This window comes from Beta vulgaris, chromosome 2 (assembly GCF_026745355.1).
Source record: "Beta vulgaris subsp. vulgaris cultivar EL10 chromosome 2, EL10.2, whole genome shotgun sequence".
Classification (NCBI taxonomy): domain Eukaryota; kingdom Viridiplantae; phylum Streptophyta; class Magnoliopsida; order Caryophyllales; family Amaranthaceae; genus Beta; species Beta vulgaris.
In genome coordinates this window covers 40599399-40619751 of record NC_079203.1, presented here as the reverse complement: position 1 = coordinate 40619751, position 20353 = coordinate 40599399, and the positions used below count along the sequence as shown (strand labels likewise).

At 34.2% G+C, this 20353-nt stretch overlaps 1 long non-coding RNA gene across 1 annotated transcript; it reads right to left on the bottom strand.

The window, feature by feature from the left end:
* Window positions 1-4394: 4394 nt before the first annotated feature.
* On the bottom strand, window positions 4395-12321 carry LOC125494991 (uncharacterized). The gene is made up of 7 exons (XR_007271320.2): window positions 12191-12321; window positions 11920-12093; window positions 11160-11256; window positions 7769-7882; window positions 5178-5297; window positions 4905-5042; window positions 4395-4805 (listed from the first exon to the last, which is right to left on the bottom strand). It is a non-coding gene; the product is annotated as an uncharacterized LOC125494991 (long non-coding RNA).
* Window positions 12322-20353: the final 8032 nt, after the last annotated feature.

Genomic DNA, 20353 nt, shown 5'->3' with positions numbered 1-20353 from the left:
AAAATCTCATAAACGGGCCTGATGACGAAGAAAAATGTTGAATAATTTTGATAAATCAGTAGTATAATGTCTATGTATTTTTATTTCATGTTGAGAACAACTCATCTTCTTATTTCTCCTTTTTGGCCACAATCTAATTCCACATCATAACACATAAAAGGTACAATTTTTTGGTATTAAAACAGGATAAATTAGCATCGAGAGTAAGTTGGTTAGCAAGGGACTCTAATTCAAAAAATAACAAATATTACATTCATAATTGCACCTTCACTGAGAATAAGAGGACAACTATGGGATTTTAGATAAGATTGAATCAATTGACTACTGTTAATATTAAATCAAATCATCTGGGATTTCGAAGAGGTTCAAAATTCAAAGTCTAACCAACTACTCCGTACTTCCGTATAATATCAACTTGAAAAAATAAATTCACAGCAACGTCAGTCAGAAAATTAGGATGTTTACCTTCAAATATGGAAGATTCAACCTTCAAGTATACTAATCTGCTGAACGAAAAATTTTCGATGATGAAGTAAATTTAAGATTTCGACCTTTGCCAAGTGTATTTAACCTCAAACCCCAAACCCCAAACCCCTTAGGGGGGGTTTGGTTCATATAGTGGTATGAATTTGGAATCAGGAGTGAAATCAAGGTGGTAGAGGTTTGGGACTTGATACCCAATACCATGTGTTTGGTTTTATTTGAGAATGACATTTTTTCTTCTACTTTACCTAGAGGTATTGGTATGAGCCAAACTCACCTCCTCCTTGGGTTTCTAAACCCCATACCTTATAGGTTTGAGGTATGGGTTTTAAATCTATCAAATTATTAAACAAACACTAGGTATGAGTTTTGCTCATTCTAAACCCATACCTCATACCAAAATCATATGAACCAAACACTCTCTTAGGGGGAGTTTGGTTCATATAGTGGTATGGGTTTGGAATCAGGAATGAAATCAAGGTGGTATAGGTTTGGAACTTGATACCTAATACCATGTGTTTGATTTTATTTAGGAATGACATTTTTTCTTCTGCTTTACCTAGAGGTATTGGTATGAGCCAAACCCACCTCCCCCTTGGGTTTCTAAACCCCATACCTTATGGGTTTGAGGTGTGGGTTTTAAATCTATCAAATTATTAAACAAACATTAGGTATGGATTTTGCTCATTCTAAACCCATACATCATACCAAAATCATATGAACCAAACACTCCCTTATAGGGAGTTTGGTATGAGGGACTAGGGGAGGGGATATGGATACGAGAGCAGTATAATAAATCTAACTACTATTTCGGGTTTGACTTGAGTGATATTCCGAATTATTATAAAATTTTATATACAAATGAGAATGTTTGGTTTATATGATTTTGGTATTAGGTGTGGGTTTAGAATGAGCAAAATTCATAATTAGTGTTTTTTTGATAATTTGATAGATTTAAAACCCATACCTCAAACTTATAATATATGGGGTTTAGAAATCCAAAAGGGAGGTGAGTTTGGCTCATATCAATACCTCTAGGTATTAAATAAAAAATTTCATTCCCAAATAAAACCAAGCACATCAAGTTCTAAACCTATGACACCTTGATTTCATTTTTGATTCCAAACTCAGACCAATATATGAACCAAACGCCCCCTAAATCATTAGAATAAACAGTCTAACTTTTACATTCAATCTGACTCGTGTGGACCCGATTCACGTTAATATTAGTGTGCACCATGTCAAAAGCATGCATCATTCCTTAACAATCCAATATATCATTCAAAAACCAATTATATCATGCAAAAACCTAACATATCATATAGAATCTCACTATATCATTTAAAAATATACTATATCATGCAGAAACTACATCATTTTTAAACCATCTACTATATAATTCAGAAACTCATTATATCATGAAGAAACTCACTATATCATATAGAAACATATTATGTCATACAAGTTTACATCATTTCTGAATTATACACTATGTCATTCAGACACTCACTATATCATGTAGAAACTCATTATATCATTTAGAAACTCACTATATCATTTAGACACTCACTTATTATGCAGAAATTACATCTTTCGATATGTTAAATCACGTGTTACGATATATACTACACAACCTACATCTTCCCGCATGTTAAAATATTATGTTAAAATTAAATCCTTCATTATATTGCATATAATATCATCATATGTTTTCCGTTGATAAAATCCATTATATAATATATAAGTACACTATATCTCTCTAAAACTCACTATATGAAGTTAATATCAATTACCAACCCGGTGCACGCTAAGTTAGTATGCACCTGATCCATTTAAGATTTCTTTCTCCTAACAAGCTCGTTCCATCTCGCTCTAAACCTAACACTATTCCTAAACCTCTAGCACTAACCTAGTTGTCCCACCATTTCACCTTGCTTTGTTTCCATTCAAATCTCGACCTATCGCAGACATTTTTTTAAAAAAAAATTTATAGTCTTACCAAATGGATTAAACTAGTTACTAAATAGAGCAAATTAGTCACTAAATGGATTAAAAATGTGATTATTAAAGTATTAAAATGGTCACTAGATATATTTATACATTTCCTTAAGCAGTTAAAAAGTCTTATGCTCCTTTTTATATGTAACTTCTTTTAAAAAAATAAATATTGAATTTAATTATTGAACGAATAAATGGCATTTATTGTCTTACAATTTTAACAGCTAATTTTGCCAAACACTTCTAATTAACACAACTAATTTAATCGCTGATCGCTAATAGCTACTAGTAGACAGCTAACAATTACACCCAACAGTTACAGCTACAACTACTGCAACCGCTAACAACTATTAATAGAACCGCTAGTTTTGCCAAACATGCCCATAATACTTTGTAAAAATATTTTGTCAAGATTTCAAGATGGAATAATTATAATCCACTCTCAAAATAATATAAGACTTATAGTTATAATTACACATTCTTCATTTATTAATGATTTTAATTTTTTTTTTTAAGAGAAATGCTTTTAAATTTTTAATACATACGTTAGTTAAGAAAAAAGTAGTAATCAATTTGCATTGTTGAAGAATATGTTAACTATCTTGTATAATATTTGTTTTTCTTATACTCGTTTATGTATTAGGAGCATCTCCGTGTACTTTTCTCCATTCACTTAATTTATCACGAAAATAATATTCCAAAAAATCACCCTATACCCCCTTTCAGTATTTTGAACCATTGATCTATGAAATGAACTCTCCATTTTACCATAAGATATGAAGAGATTAATCTCTTGATATCTTCTATGAAAAGTATATAAATATCTGTTAGGATTTTATTTTAATACCGCAGTGAACGATGTTGTAGTATATACGGTCAAACTCAGGGAGGTGCAAGATGAGACACTAGTTGATTTTAGATCATGAAATAGCTACATTATTCAAATATCAAGAAAAGTCTATGTAACTAATAACAAGATATGATAAACTACGATGTATCTGATAAATAAATACTAAGATTAAACAGCAGCACTAATATGAATTGATCAAAAAAATACAACTCACATCCCAATTATTCAATTATAGCTCAGACGAGATTGACATTCCCTTATGACTCGATCATAAGGCACAACTGCGAACCGAAACTAAATCTCCAGTCATTCTTCAATACCTAGAGCGTGCTTTCATGATAGCAAAAGGCCTAATAACATGTATGTCTCTTATTTTCCTAGCTTACATACATAATTAGAAGCATTACGTGTAGGAACGTAAACTGGTAACAATTAAAACAAACTTATATATGACAACCGTGGCGTGAGAAGATCACTGTCCTAAACTTGAATTCACACCGTAACAACACATGGACTCGCAATAATCAACCTTCAGAAATACACAATTTTTGCGTTTTCGATGTTGACAGAAAAACAAATTGAGAACGATCTTGAATATTGCCCAGAATAATAGAGAAGAAAGAGAAGATATGATTGTGTGTTTCTGTGTTCCCAATGACTACCAAAACACTAGTATTTATAGGGAGAGGAAAACCAAACGATATCAGAACATGGCTGAAATTGGTCAATAAATGAGGAAGATAATGACAGCAGATCAGAAGAGAAATTAGGAGAAAATCAAAATATTAAGAGAGAGATTAAGGGGAAAACGGGAACTTAAGACTGATAAAACGATCATAAATGCTAACAAATAATTGACCCAAAAAGATGATTAAGGGAAAATCAATGACATGAAGGAACAAATGTTGATCTAATATATGGAGTTTATATCCTCTTTCTCTTATTTTCACGACATTTTACGAGTATGTGCCTAAATTTTGAGGCAAATATGCCCAGTCAGGGCCAGTTTGGTGCATCAACTTTGAAGAAAAACAATGAATGAGAACAATTTACTATAGGTGTCCGGAGTATTGACTTATGTTACTCGAACTTGATGCTCAAGTTTGACACACCATGTCCATGTATATGACTTGGCTATTTAGAAAAATATTTTCATGATTTTGGCCAAAATAAAAGTGTCGAAGTGTCTAGAATCCGACACAACTACTTAAGAGAAAATGAAGAGAGTCCAAGTAACATAGCTATAAACTAATTTCAACGTTTGGTATACTTTTCTTGTGTTTATAATTAATCAATTACCATGCTAGGATGATATTTACATGATTGATTCCACCAATCAACCAGAGCCTTGTCCATTAACCACGCCACTGCCAGAAACTCGGCAACCGCGTACTTCTTTAAAGGCAAGCCACTGGCTTGGATACTGTTTTTCCCAAGCAGAAGGTGAAGGAGTTGCAACAATCTCTCGTAGTACCTGTTTTAAGAACACAAAAAATTAAAGGAAAACCATAAGATTTCTAAGATATTTTCTTAATTCAGCTTGAAGATACAGCATGTATGAAATAACATAAACCTGAAAGTTGATAATATTAGGCTTGCAAGGCTCGGTAAAAACAATCGGATTCACTATGAATGTTCTCCATCTCGGAACGAACAACGTAGTATTATCTACTTCCGAGTTGCATACTAATCTCCAAGCATCTAGGAAAGCCTACTCCAAAAAAATAAAACATTTAAGAGTTTACTTAGTGTTTCTTGAAATTTGACATTACTATCACAGGGCCACTTGCAAATCGTTTAAGATGGTCTTGTTTACGGTGATAAAAGAAAAATAAGGCAAACTTACCTGAGAACTGTCATTGATGATGTTGTTGATAGCTCCATGATCTAAGATAACTCAAGCACACATATGAAATGCTATGTTCATGCAAACCAGTTGAATGATTGGCATTGAGTATGTGATTTACTGCAAGTTTTCACATTGAAAAGAAACATGTTAATTCTTTTCTTCGAATTTCAGCCGCTAAAGTGAAAGTATGCACTATTCCAGTGATATATGAGAGTACACTACAAGTCAAACTTGAATTTAGGGAAGTGGTAATCCTATAAAACAAGGTTGAGGAAGTGGAGAAACCTGAAAATCTGAGTGGCTTGAATATTGTGGAAACTACTACATAGGGAACCTTAATCAATCTAAATGGTGAAAAGAAAGATGTTAGATTGTTTAGAGGATATAAAACAGATCTACACTATAAGGAAAGAAGAGGAGAGTTGTTAAATATGGGCATGGGCCGCACCCATCACAAGGAGAGAGAGTCCACTTCACAACACAAAGGAGGTTCCACCTTAAAACCATATGGCAATAAGGGGAGTAATCCCTTTGCATTATAAAGTGAACCCATCTCTCTTATTTAATCAATGTGGGACACTCACATGTGGTGTGCGCTATACATCATAGCTTAAACACCCTTTAGTAAGGAAGAACATCAATAAGAATATCCAAAACATACACTGATGATCAGTACAACAAAGTGAAGCATGACTCATGAGAATGGGGGAGGCATGCTGGCTGGATGCTTGGACCAGACTAACCTCAGGATTTAGGATCACCAATCAAGAAAACAGCCACACTAAGCCTCCTTTTGAATATCGCAAATAGTTTCCTAGACTCCATTATGTAACTAAAATAAATGCAAACCTTATGGCAGACAACAAGAAAGCTACATAAGGTTAATTAATGAATATCCCAAAGCCTAGTTACCACAATTCCAGAAAAAGGAAGGATGAAAAGATATAACAAATTCTATATACTTAGGCTATGTTCAGTTCACCTGAAATTTTCTGATCTGAACTTATCTGATCTGATCTGATCTGATCTGAACTTATTTTTTCTGATCTGATCTGAACTTATTTTTCTGATCTGATCTGATCTGATCTGATCTGATCTGATCTGAACTTATTTTTTCAACAAGATCTTATCTTTTATAAAATATATTATTACTATTATATTATTACTTTGTAAATCATTATTATGCAATACATTATAAGATCTTCTTTATAGTGTTACTATTATTATCATTTTATTTCTATTACAACTTTTATACAACTTTTATTATTAATAATAATTATTATTATTATCATTATTATAAGAACAACAATAATAATTATAATCATAATTATTATTATTACTAAAAATAATTATATAACTCAAGTCATTTTTTATAAGAGCACTTATACAATGTTTCACACTTTCCCTTAAAAAAAGTTTCACATTGAGAAGTCGGCAAACTGAACTCTTTTTTTTTTTCATATAAAATAGAACAAGATATACAAACAACTATGACTTGAGCAAAAAATAAATAAATATCGTGCAACTTCAAATAGCTAGAGAGATTTGGAATTCGGTAAGAAAGGTATACCGAATCTAAATTTATAATTTGTATGTCACACTTAGCTTATTTTGAAATGTAATCCGAAATTAGTAGTTTCGTTGTCATGAATTTGAGATATCATATTTTATATATTTCTTATTTTTGCGTCAATCTTATGTTCTTAACATGTGGCTTTTAATTTTCTATTATTTAATAACAACAAAATAACTTAATATAATAATAGCAATGACATTTATAATGGTAACAACAAGATTAATAATAATTACCAATATTAATAATTAATAAGTACAACAACAACAACAATAATAATTCTTTTGAACAAATCCCTATGTATTTTTTTATCTTTGTCACTTAGAATCTTGACACAATCCACAATTAGAGATAATCTTTTAGATTTTTCTTAATATATAAGAAAAAATATAGTCATGTGGGGTCTTGTTTGATTCGTCTCAATGAGTACTTTATTAATATTCAATTATTATAATTTTTATTAATATGTAGTGAAAGATATTTAATAATAATAAGTTTTTAAATATAAGCATGATATGATCTGAACTGATCTGATCTGATCTGTCTGATCTGATCTGATCTGAACTATTTTTTCTGATCTGATCTGATCTGAACTTATTTTTTCTGATCTGATCTGATCTGATCTGATCTGATCTGATTAGATCTGAAATAAGCAAAAATAAGGTGAACTGAACATAGCCAGCCTCTAAAAAATTCAATCTAATAACAAACCAAAAATGTTACATATGAATTGCTTCATCAATTACGTTTTTGTACACCCTTTTGAATCTGTGATGCTATCCTACTATTCATATACAGCTAGTAACAAGTTCTTAGATATCGAACTACCAGTTATTTCTATAGTCTGAGGATTAATTACAACTTACTTCGACATTTCTATAGTCTAAAAATACCTTTGACTCCATGTTATCTTATATAACAGTGAGAAATTCTGGTAAAAGTTAGTAAAATTTGTGCAGACAAAGGCAAACTTTGGAAAATAATGTGAGTATTAGACGTGTGTTTAGGCTTTTACCAGGTAAAAGATGAATAATACTGCTTGGTCTAATAGGTCCTGCAGTATGATTGAGAATCTTCTCAATCGTCTCACCAAATTGAATGTATAAACAATCTCGTGGAACACATGTACCTGAAAATTTGATCTATTTGTTAGTCCATAAAACATGAAAGTTAGTTATAGGTTAATTTCTATAGAGGGAAAAGTAAGGGAAAAGTATGTTGAATTATTGAGTATTAACTTGTTATAGACTAGAATTTGTGTCTGGGTTGACGATTAGAATAAGATGTAAATGAATTTGTGAAAGATATGAAATAACAACAAAGTAAGGAAAGCATTGCAATAGAATAGTAAAACAGCAGCATTTCCAAGCAGGATTCTCCAAGTCACGATACAAAGATTCTATCACTTCATTAATTTCATTGACTAACAATAACATTTCTCACTATATAGATTAGGTCATCTAATCTAGTTAACTCCATTGCTTGATACCCTATCGTACTTGGGCAACCACGAATCGTATATCACTGATGCCAAGCTGTTATAGACAAGAATTTGTGTTTCAGTTGACGATTATAATAAAGATGAAAACTTTAAGGGAGTTTGTGAAAGATATGAAATAATGGCCAAGGAAAGGTTGGGTAATTTTGTATTGCAATGTGATTTATGTAATAGTACAATCATAGCACACTTCAAGTAGACGCTGGACTCTCCCACTAAAGTTACAATACAAAGAAGTTCTCACTTCATTAATCCCAATGACTCTCACAACATCATTTCTCACTATATATATTGACTAGATCATCGTATTTCTTTCCTCTTGATTAGTCCAACTCAGCAATGGAATTACCCCTAGCTTAGGTGGGTGTATGACATAACTCTTCAGATAATTAGGAGAGAACCAAGCTTCTCAAAAGCTTGAGATTATCTTTGTTAGTGCAATCTCCACATTATCAATCCATAAACATCAAAATTTTCATCCATTCATCATTTACATCATCTTAATCAATATCTTTATCACTTCCAAAACCGTCACATCATCTTAATCAATATCTTTATCACTTCCAAAACCGTCATCTAGGATAAACTAAACTTAGGCGAAGCAATTAAATATGCATAATCTCTGACTTCACCTTTTCAGTGGTCTTAGTGCTGTTTGGTGGGATACCTCTTAATACATGATGACATCTATTGTACTCGAACTCCATCAATAATCTCTTAAAATCTATCATATCACAACTTTCCAAGGGAATGATTGACATGCTTGAAGTGTACATGGTATTGTGATTTGTGAAGACTCCACTAGAAATCTTTACAAACAATTTGACATGATAAATGATTTCCATCACCGACAAGCGACAACAATCCTTATGTGGCAATAGATTCAAGGTTAAGGCCGAGTTTGTAGGCTAAACCAAGGTCAAGGAAATTATGAATACTCCCAAAATAATATGGAATGTGTAAGGGTTCCTTTTCAAAGTATCGAGTGACTTATAGCATAATTTCTCTCTCTTCTCCTTTATCTTTACACCTCATTTTCTCTTTCATCCACCTCACTTTTCATTGACTTCAATTTCTACCTTCCCTTATTTAATTGTTTTTCACACAAAAGTGCGTTTGCCCAACAATTTCTATCTCATACCTTTGAATACACCTGATCATAAAAAAAATGTAAATCAAAAGCCACTTGTCAAGCCCTTTTTCATTTCAAATTGGGAATGTGCTATAAAACTAGAATATGCTCAAATATTGGGCAACCTTCCATGACTTGAAATCTTCTGCACCAAAAAATCGTAATGAACATTTGTTTTTGTTTTAGTTACTTGTGATTCCTTTCATATCCTTTGTCAAGGCTTAAAGTAATTAGGGATCTAGCAAAAGGTTTAACAGAAGAAGTAGAATTTGAAGAAGAGTTTGTGGTTGTTTTCTAGAAGTAGAGGGTGTGGGTAAAAGGGGTCATAATCTGGAAGTAATGATTTTGTTCAAAGAACTCGTGCAGTTAATATAGGTTTGTTTATATCATTGATGATGTAAGACTTTCAAAATTATCCAAATAATCATTAATGGAACCATCCTAAGACAGTTTATTGAACTCTTCAATAACATTATTACCAATATTCTCCTTAAATCTTGCATAAACATCGTCTTGAGCTCCAGCATAGGATTCTTCTCGGAATTCTATCCACCAACATGTCACAATCAGCTTTTGCAATCTCTTAGCAGTGATTGGTACCCTAAGATATCTAAATGGAAACACATCGGCCTCTTTGGAACCCTGACACTTGAAGAATCCTCCTTTGCATCTCTTCAGGAACATTACCAAAGTACACTGCAGACTTTTCTCTATTTACATGAAGCCCTAAGGCCTGAGAGAATGTATAAGGGATCTCACAAATAAGCTCACAGACTGCACATCACCCGCACAAAATCATCCCATTCAACTCAATTTCTTGTTGCTATATATTAATGGAAATGAGAGTGAGCTTTACCAATTCTATGAATTGATGCAAAATCTAATTTGCCTAACTTGAAGTATATTTGTTCCATATCTCTAACTTATACCTCCATTATTGTTTGACTGCTTTGCAAGTTGCAACAGAAACTTTCTTAACACCAAAATTGCAAGATAGGTACCAAAGTGTTGATAGAAGATAGAAATTGTAGGTTTTCTAGAATTGTATTTTGATCACACTTAGTATGCACTCAACTGTTACTGAATACTAAACTCCTCGGAGTTATGGCAACAAAAAACGGCTCTAATACCAACGCAATAATAAGCTAGGAAGATTTCGTATTGTTAAATTATGGTCAATTTCCGTCACATCTTCTCATTCATCCTAGGAATATATATACAACTTATTTAGAGAGTCCTACTATGAATAACAATCCTATTCCTAATACATATCATACATAGAGTCCTAACACGTATAGATCTTTGAATCTTACAAGATAATAAAAGAAAGGAAGAGATAGGATATTGAAGGAGAAAAGGAATTTCATTGATAAATGAATCAAGCCTTATTACAAGACACAAGGACTTTATCTAGCAACTAACTAACACTTTAACTAATTGTAATTAACTACTAACAAACTTCTGAAATTGTTATAACAACTTGGATCACATAATGCACATGCCAACAAACCTATTGTCACAATTGGACTATAATATAGTAGCGCAAAATTTATGTCTAGATCTTAAACTTTTAAGTATAAATACTCTTTTGGGTGTTTAATGAAGGTATCTACGATATTAATATCTTAAACTTCAAACATATAGTGACGTGTTTTAATCATACAATTATGTTGCTCATCTATTATTTTATATCTTGTGCTGTGGTTCTTTGTTTTAGGATTGATTAAGGCCGAACAATTCCAATATAGATTAAGATAAAAAAAAACTAACACTTACAAGAGCTAGGAAGTTGCCAATTCAGTCTGCAACTCGCCAATGCCTGTCAAAGAGAATTAACGAAGCATGTATTTCCTAGATTCTGAATTCCTGGCGGCTGATAAAAACAAGAGTATAAGTTAGTTCAAGATGAACTCACTAGTTAGACAATTAATAAATACATTATACTACAAGGCAAACAAATCAAAAGTGACGCTTTTTAATTGGCTTGTCTTATCATAAAATACATAAATTAATTAATAAATGAATAAAATCTACTCCCTGTGGCTCATATTCGATACGAGATATAAGAGGTATTACTTTATATCCCAGTTAAATCTAACTACAAGAAGCTATAATGCAATAATAAACTCAATGACATGAAGGAACAAATGTTGATCTAATAGATGGAGTTTATATCCTCTTTCTCTTATTTTCACGACATTTTACTGAGTATGTGCCTAAATTTTGAGGCAAATATGCACAGTCAGGGCCAGTTTAGTGCATCAACTTTGAAGAAAAACAATGAATGAGAACATTTACTATATGTCCGGAGTATTGACTTATGTTACTCAACTTGATGCTCAAGTTTGAACACCATGTCCATGTATATGACTTGGCTATTTAGAAAAATATTTTCATGATTTTGGCCAAAATAGAAGTGTCGAAGTGTCTAGAATCCGACACAACTACTTAAGAGAAAATGAAGAGAGTCCAAGTAACATAGCTATAAACTAATTCCAACACTTGGTATAGTTTTCTTGTGTTTATAATTAATTACCATGGTTGGTATATTATACATGATTGATTCCACCAATCAACCAAAGCCTTCTCCATTAACCATGCCACTGCCAGAAACTCGGCAACCGCGTACTTCTTTAAAGGCAAGCCACTGGCTTGGATCCTGTTTTTCCCAAGCAGAAGGTGAAGGAGTTGCAACAATCTCTCGTCGTACCTGTTTTTAAGACACAAAAAATTAAAGGAAAACCATAAGATCTAAGATATTTTCTTAAATCAGATTGAAGATACAGCATGTATGAAATAACATAAACCTGAAAGTTCATAATATTAGGCTTGCAAGGCTCGGTAAAAACAATCGGATTCACTATGAATGTTCTCCATCTCAGATTGAACAACGTAGTATTATCTACTTCCGAGTTGCATACTAATCTCCAAGCATCTAGGAAAGCCTACTCCAAAAAAAATATAACATTTAAGAGTTTACTTAGTGTTTCTTGAAATCTGACATTACTATCACAGGGCCACTTGCAAATCGTTTAAGATGGTCCTGTTTAGGGTGATAAAAGAAAAATAAGGCAAACTTACCTGAGAACTGTCATTGATGATGTTGTTGATAGCTCCATGATCTAAGATATTGAAATGGTCAGAACTCGAGCACACATATGAAAGGCTATGTTCATGATCTAAGATATTGAAATGGTCAGAACTCGAGCACACATATGAAAGGCTATTTACTGCAAGTTTTCACATTGAAAAGAAACATATTAATTCTTTTCTTCGAATTTCAGCCGCTAAAGTGAAAGTATGCACTATTCCAGTGATATATGAGAGTACCCAACAAGTCAAACTTGAATTTAGGGAAGTGGTAATCCTATAAAACAAGGTTGAGGAAGTGGAGAAACCTGAAAATCTGAGTGGCTTGAATATTGTGGAAACTACTACATATGGAACCTTAATCAATCTAAATGGTGAAAAGAAAGATGTTAGATTGTTTAGAGGATATAAAACAGATCTACACTATAAGGAAAGAAGAGGAGAGTTCATACCTCATTTAACAGGTCTACACTATAATGTAGTCTAAGCACAGTATAGAAAGTTGACGAAACAAAATCATGACAGGTTTCCGCCCATAACGATCAGCCACAATTCCCCACAAAAGAAATGTCAACATTCCCCCAGCCATAAATGTGTATCATTCAACATACAAAAATGCAATCAAATTGCATTATAAACTCCCATTTTTATTACTAATATTTCCATGCAATTCTGGTTCAAAATGTTCATGCAAGTGAATAACACTTACCCTCAAATCCGGCATAGAAACTAACATTTTCTTCTTCTGGGTATTGCATACCTTGATTGCATTGCCTACATCACCTCCAGACCTTGAAGCACCAGTAAGTCAAACATCACCCCAAAGAAAAAATGATTTCATATATTTTGGCCAAAAAAGTAGCAACTAAAAGAAGCACAAAATCTCTGCACTCACATATTGCAAACAGTGCATATAATAGGTGGGCAGGTAGTTTTTCTCATAAGAATCATGACACTTGTGAATGCTTATTCATGTACATAAAAGAGGGAGGTGTGTAGAGTAAGTTAACATCATAGAGACTATTAAGCATACTAAAATCAATAAATTGTGCAATCACAACAGTAACATTAAAGAAAAGGAAACAACATTATACTTGCATCGACTAAGATTCAAATTAAACACTACCAATCAGTTGTTCATTAGAAAGACCAACCAAGTGGATATCTGAACAAGTAATTATAATAGAACAGAAGATGGAAGCTATTTAACTGACAAGTAATTAGCAAATGGAAAGAAACATACAATAACAAGATTTTGTCAAATTGCAAATAATTCTATATTGTGTATGCTAACGCTAACACAACTGCAAAACAGGGAGAATTTTTCCAAAGAGAGAAAACAAATGCATAGGGGAGAAGAAAATATTGAATTTTGGCAAAAATGGTCAGAAGTCACCAGAAGGGCTTCAATTCAAATTTCAAAACTAATTGTGGTATGACATGGACATTGCAAAAATTTCTAAACTAGCAATGGAATGAAAAAGTAACAAAGAACCTTTCGAGGATCGTAAAGAAACACAAGTATTTACACATTTTGGTATGTAATATTATAATATTCTATGATATATGTTTCTATAAATTCAATGGTAACTATTATACTATAAAGAAGTTAACAGCTCATACATGATTGATCTGCATTAGTATTTTTCATGGTTACTTTTTTTCTGTTTGACTTTAATAAATTTATATTTTGGATATGATTCATTTATACTCGGAAAAGCAGACCTACTAATATTTTAAAACATTAGCCTTTTTCCAAACTCCAGCACAACCCGAAAAAAGGGAAATAAATAAGTAAAACGTCAATGGATAAAAGAGACAAAGAGAGAATACTTATAAGAGTAATAGGGTCTTGTTTCGTTTGTTTCACAACATTCTACAATTATTCTTGAAGCAGGGTCTAGTCAAATGCTCAATTCATCCATGTAAACACCCTTTAGTAAGGAAGAACATCAATAAGAATATCCAAAACATACACTGATGATCAGTACAACAAAGTGAAGCATGACTCATGAGAATGGGGGAGGCATGCTAGCTGGATGCTTGGACCAGACTAACCTCAGGATTTAGGATCACCAATCAAGAAAACAGCCACACTAAGCCTCCTTTTGAATATCCCAAATAGTTTCCTAGACTCCATTATGTAACTAAAATAAATGCAAACCTTATGGCAGACAGCAAGAAAGCTACATAAGGTTAATTAATGAATATCCCAAAGCCTAGTTACCACAATTCCAGAAAAAGGAAGGATGAAAAGATATAACAAATTCTATATACTAAGCCTCTAAAAAATTCAATCTAATAACAAACCAAAAATGTTACATATGAATTGCTTCATCAATTACGTTTTTGTACACCCTTTTGAATCTGTGATGCTATCCTACTATTCATATACAGCTAGTAACAAGTTCTTAGAATAATCGAACTATATCCTAGATTATAGTCTGAGGATTAATTACAACTTACTTCGACATTTCTATAGTCTAAAAATACCTTTGACTCCATGTTATCTTATATAACAGTGAGAAATTCTGGTAAAAGTTAGTAAAATTTGTGCAGACAAAGGCAAACTTTGGAAAATAATGTGAGTATAAGTATAAGCATAAGGAACATCAAAATTTTGACTACTAAGTTGCACTTAGGTGGCTCCTCCTTTACGTCCATTTTGTGTAATAGTTTCTGCTCAATAACTACAAAAAGATGAAATAGTTTTGTTGTTAGTCTGGAAAAGGTCAAGAAATTACCAGAAATGTCAAGAAAGTCATATCTGCATTTGCAATACCAAGCCCTTGAGATCAATTATTCCAAGTATTTGTTCTTGGCCTTCTGGGAGCTTACTCAAAGCTTTCTCAATCTAGAACACGCATAGTTCCTCGTCTCATCGTGCATCTGTAATTAGTCCTTTATGCACGCATCATCAGATGGGCCTGTGCGGAATAGCAAAGGCAAGGGAACAAGATAAGTATACTCTTATGCAAAACTAAGTATAACTCATGAATGTGATGGCTGAAAATACATATAGCCCATCCACTCAGTGTATTAAAATATGTTTTGGTGTTTTTTATTTTGTTTAGAGTTACTTACGCCAAAGCCAAAAAGAACTTATAAACAGGGCATTGCCTGGAAAGAAAATGAACTTTTTGTAGAAATCATTAAAGATGCTCAAGTCATAGATATACGTAATCATAAGGTATAGTGGAAGACCCAGCTATAGTTAAGTCTTAAGTCAGTACTCATACTGCATGCATCATGAAAAGAGTGAGTCAAACAGAGAACAATCCCCGACCCTCAGGTAAGTAACACTTCCATGCCGTGATGCAAAGATTCTGTTCAAGAAGTAAATATTTAATCGGCTATCTAACAGCAAGATACTTACATCTTGTCAGTGATGTATTCCAGTATATTCATCAACTTTGTAGCTAATTGATGCTTACGATACTCTGGTGCAACAGTCACAGCTGTAACATGACCATGCCAAGACTCACCCTGGCCTTCAACTTTTCCCATAACTACACCAAATAGGCAAAACAAATAAAAAATTCTGGGATATTGTATTATTTACATGCAAACAATTAGCAAAATCAATGACGAAAAGGATAAGATGAACAGCATAGTGAATTCTTGAACAAGGTCTAGTTCGAAGGTCGGTGACGATTATAACAAATAATACAAATATTTAAAAGAAAAACATATTTGATCGTCAAATGATTTTAGTTGCTAGTATTATCAAGTGAATGTCAATGATGAACATGTAGTTGGAACTTTTAGGTGATTTACGTAACATTATTCCACGATCGAAATCTCCTATTGAGAAGTTCCCCCCTTGGGATTCAATCATCCATCTGTCAAGGACTTCTTAAAGAGAAGGAAATTGAGTTCTACCATAATGTAGTAGTTGTCGAGGACGAAAGTTCAAGTAGCTAATCTTACGTCCAACCAACAATGTTAGGCAAGAAGGTTCATGCTTAACACACTTAGACATCAATGATATACTACAGCTCTATGTTAGAATAATGTAATATTCTTAGACTATATTTCTTATTCTGTAAATAACTCAAGGATTATGAATCCTTGATTATCTCCTGTATATTTGGTAGTCTAGGATTAGTTTCCTTATTGGTTGTATTACCCTATGTATATGATGTACATTGACTGTTATGGAATGGCAAGGAAAATCAATTCTTTCATGGTATCAGATTTATCCTAGGGGACGAAATTTCCTTCTTTCTCTCTGCTTCTCTTCCGCTGCACTCGACCACCATTTTTTCCGGCCTCCTCTCTATGGCCGTATACTTTTCTTCCTCCTCATGGCTGAAAAATCATCTTTTCATACTGCCCTTTGTGTTTCGGACATTCGAAAGCAGATTCCTATCACTCTAGCCATGGAAAACGTCCAATATTCTACTTGGGCGAAGTTGTTTAAAATCCATGCCCACTCTCACAAAGTCATCCATCACATTATCCCACCGGAAAAAAAAGGGAAGGAGAAGGTCCCTTCGATGGATGTTGAAACCGAGCAATGGTCCACCGTTGATGCTACGGTCCTTCAATGGATCTATACCACCATTTTCGATGATCTCCTACATACTATAATTGAGCCGACTCCACGGCTATGGAAGCTTGGAATCATTTACGCGATATTTTCCAAGACAATAAGAATTCTCGTGCCGTTAATCTTGAACAAGAATTCTCAAATACTCAAATGGAGGATTTTCCTAATACCTCCGCATATTGTCAAAATCTCAAAACACTAGCCGATCAACTCAAAAATGTAGATGGAACGATCTCTAATAACCGTCTTGTTCTCCAAATGGTTTCCGATCTCACGGAATCCTACAACCAAGTTGCCACTCTCATACGCCAAAGTGATCCTCTTCCTCCCTTTTACCAAGCCCGCTCTATGCTTACCCTTGAGGCGGGGCTCGCCAAAAAGCACCCATCCAACACCGCTATGGTGGTGCGTGACTCGGGTGACTCACCCTTAGAGTCTTCTCAACCCCGTCACAATTCACAAGGTGCGAAAAACCACCACAAAAACCGCAACACTGGTGGGAATAAATCTCGCGGTGGTGGTGGTGGAAGGGGCGGCAACAAAGGTGGTCGGAATGCCGGAAGTGGTGGTGGCAGCCGCGGTGGTCGCGGCCAGGCCACAGGTGACATGGCTACTTGGCAGGGGGTGCACGCTCCAGCATCATGGCCTTGGGCATGGGGGCAATGGGATCTTCCCCCTTCTCCTTATCCTGCGTTTCCTTGGACCCGACCAGCCCATGCTCTTACTTATGGTCCAGCAGCGCCTTATGGTCCAGGAAGCTCGGCTCCAGACCACACAGCAGCAGCCACATGTACAGCAAGCATACACTGCCTCAACAGCCTCAGTTGGCTCCTCTCCAAGCCCAGCCGACATCGAAGCTGCCATGTACACTCTTAGGCTCACTCCACCCGACCCTAACTGGTATACGGACACAGGAGCCACTTCTCACATGACTTCGAACTCAGGTACTCTCTCGTCCTATTTTAATATGAGCAAATCTCGTATAATTGTTGGTAATGGTAGTTTAATTCCTGTTCATGGTTATGGAGACACTCACATACCTTCCCCTCACTCCTCATTAGCCCTCAAAAATGTTCTTCATGCTCCGCAACTTGTGAAAAATTAATTTCAGTTCGCAAATTTACCACCGATAACTATGTTTATGTGGAATTTGATCCTTTTGGGTTTTCTGTGAAGGACTTTCAGACGGGGAGGCGCTTAATGAGATGTGAGAGCGGAGGAGATGTTTATCCTCTTTCTACCACCATTACTTCATCACCTCCAACATTTGCTGCCTTAGCATCCTCATTATGGCATGAGCGGTTGGGACATCCTGGAGCTCCTGTTTTAGATTCTCTTAAGCTTAATAAAATGATTGAAGGTAATCTTTGGACTTCACCTGTTTTAAGTTTATCTGGCTACTGTGTTTTTCTTGGTGATAACTTGATTTCTTGGTCTGCAAAGCGTCAGGGTACCCTATCACGTTCTAGTGAAGAAGCCGAATATCGTGGGGTTGCCAATGTAGTTTCTGAATCATGCTGGTTACGTAATCTCCTCCTTAAGCTTCATTGTCCTATTCGGAAGGCTACCTTGGTCTATTGTGATAATGTTAGCGCCATCTATTTGTCCGATAATCCAGTTAATCATCAACGTACTAAGCACATCGAGCTTGATATTCATCTTGTACGCGAAACCGACATTTTCACCAAAGGGCTTCCCTTGGTTCTTTTTGAAGATTTTCGTGACAGTCTCAGTTTTCGTCCACCTCCCGCTTCGACTGAGGGGGTGTGCTAGAATAATGTAATATTCTCAGAGTATATTTCTTATTCTGTAAAATAACTCAAGGATTATGAATCCTTGATTATCTGTATATTTGGTAGTCTAGGATTAGTTTCCTTATTACCCTCTGTATATGATGTACATTGACTCTATGGAATGGCTAAGGAAAATCAATTCTTTCACTCTACAAACCTAAAATCGAGTAGATAATTTAAAGTCAACAAGATGATTCTCTTGAGATGCAATGCTACTGCCAATGAGGAAATTGATCATTTCAAGTCTACTGGTTTATGCTTACCATTTACCATAATTTGATTATCTATTTTCACCCAATTATAAAATATGACAAGACCTAAAAAAAATCTGATTCAATTAAATTGATTCAAGGTGTATCTAAGATCATAACAAATCAAAACAGCAATGCAACGCAAACAACAACCAATATACGAGATACAACAAAATCAGAACATGGACATCAACCAAAATACGAGATACAACACTTGGATAGCAATACGACACGAGATAGCAAACAACAGTACAACACGAGATTTTTTTTATTGAATGAGATAGCAAACCAAAACAGCAATGCAACGCAAAATCAGTTTAATTAAATCAAAATTTTTTTACATCAATACAACGCGAGATAGCAATACAACAGCAATACAACACCAGCAGGCAAACAACAGGAAAAAAACAAAAAATTAGAGAAAAATTGATAAGAAGAACGGAATAAATTTGAGTAATACTTGAGCCAATGAATTCCACGAACACTTGGATGATTGAAAAAATCGAATCACTGATAATTTAAAAAAGCATAGGTTGCAGAGCATGAGGTCAGAATAGCAATTGATGCAATCGAAGTGCAACACCACTGTAGGAATTTCCGAATTAAATGGCAAAATTACATCAGGACTAACCCTAATAAGATAAATTGTCAGAATTAGAAACAAAACAATCAAAACTCACACTCGAATACAAACCCTAATATGATAGAAAACAACATTGGACGAGCATGATTATCGAAGAATACAATAATCACCGAAACTTACAGTGAATTTGGGACAAATTCATAGTGATTCGAAGCTCGGAAAATTTCTGGAACGATTCGCCGGAAAATTCTGGAACAAATAGCAGCAAAGCAGAAAACCACATCACAAAGAACCAAAAGGTTAAGAGGTAGAAAGGGAAGGGAAAAAATAAGGTAAGAGGCGATGAGCAATGTGGTATGGAAAGAGGACAGAGGTTATAGAAGAGGGAAAAAATTAGGTTAGAGAAGATGAATGATTGAGAGGAAAAACGGGAGGAAAGAGATGACAAGAGAAGAACAGCAAAAAGCAACTAAGCAAAGCAAGATCGAAACAGTCATTTCACTGTAACTTTGGGTGATAAGAAGGGGCAAAATAGACATTCCACTGCTCCTAAGCTACGATAGATGAAATTCTCACTTTTTAATGAGTATGGAATTATGGATTCTTATTATTTCATTTATTTGTTCCGCATTAATCAAACTAATATACCCATGTCCTAACAAACACAAACAAGAGGTATATTTAATTAGTAAAACCTAACG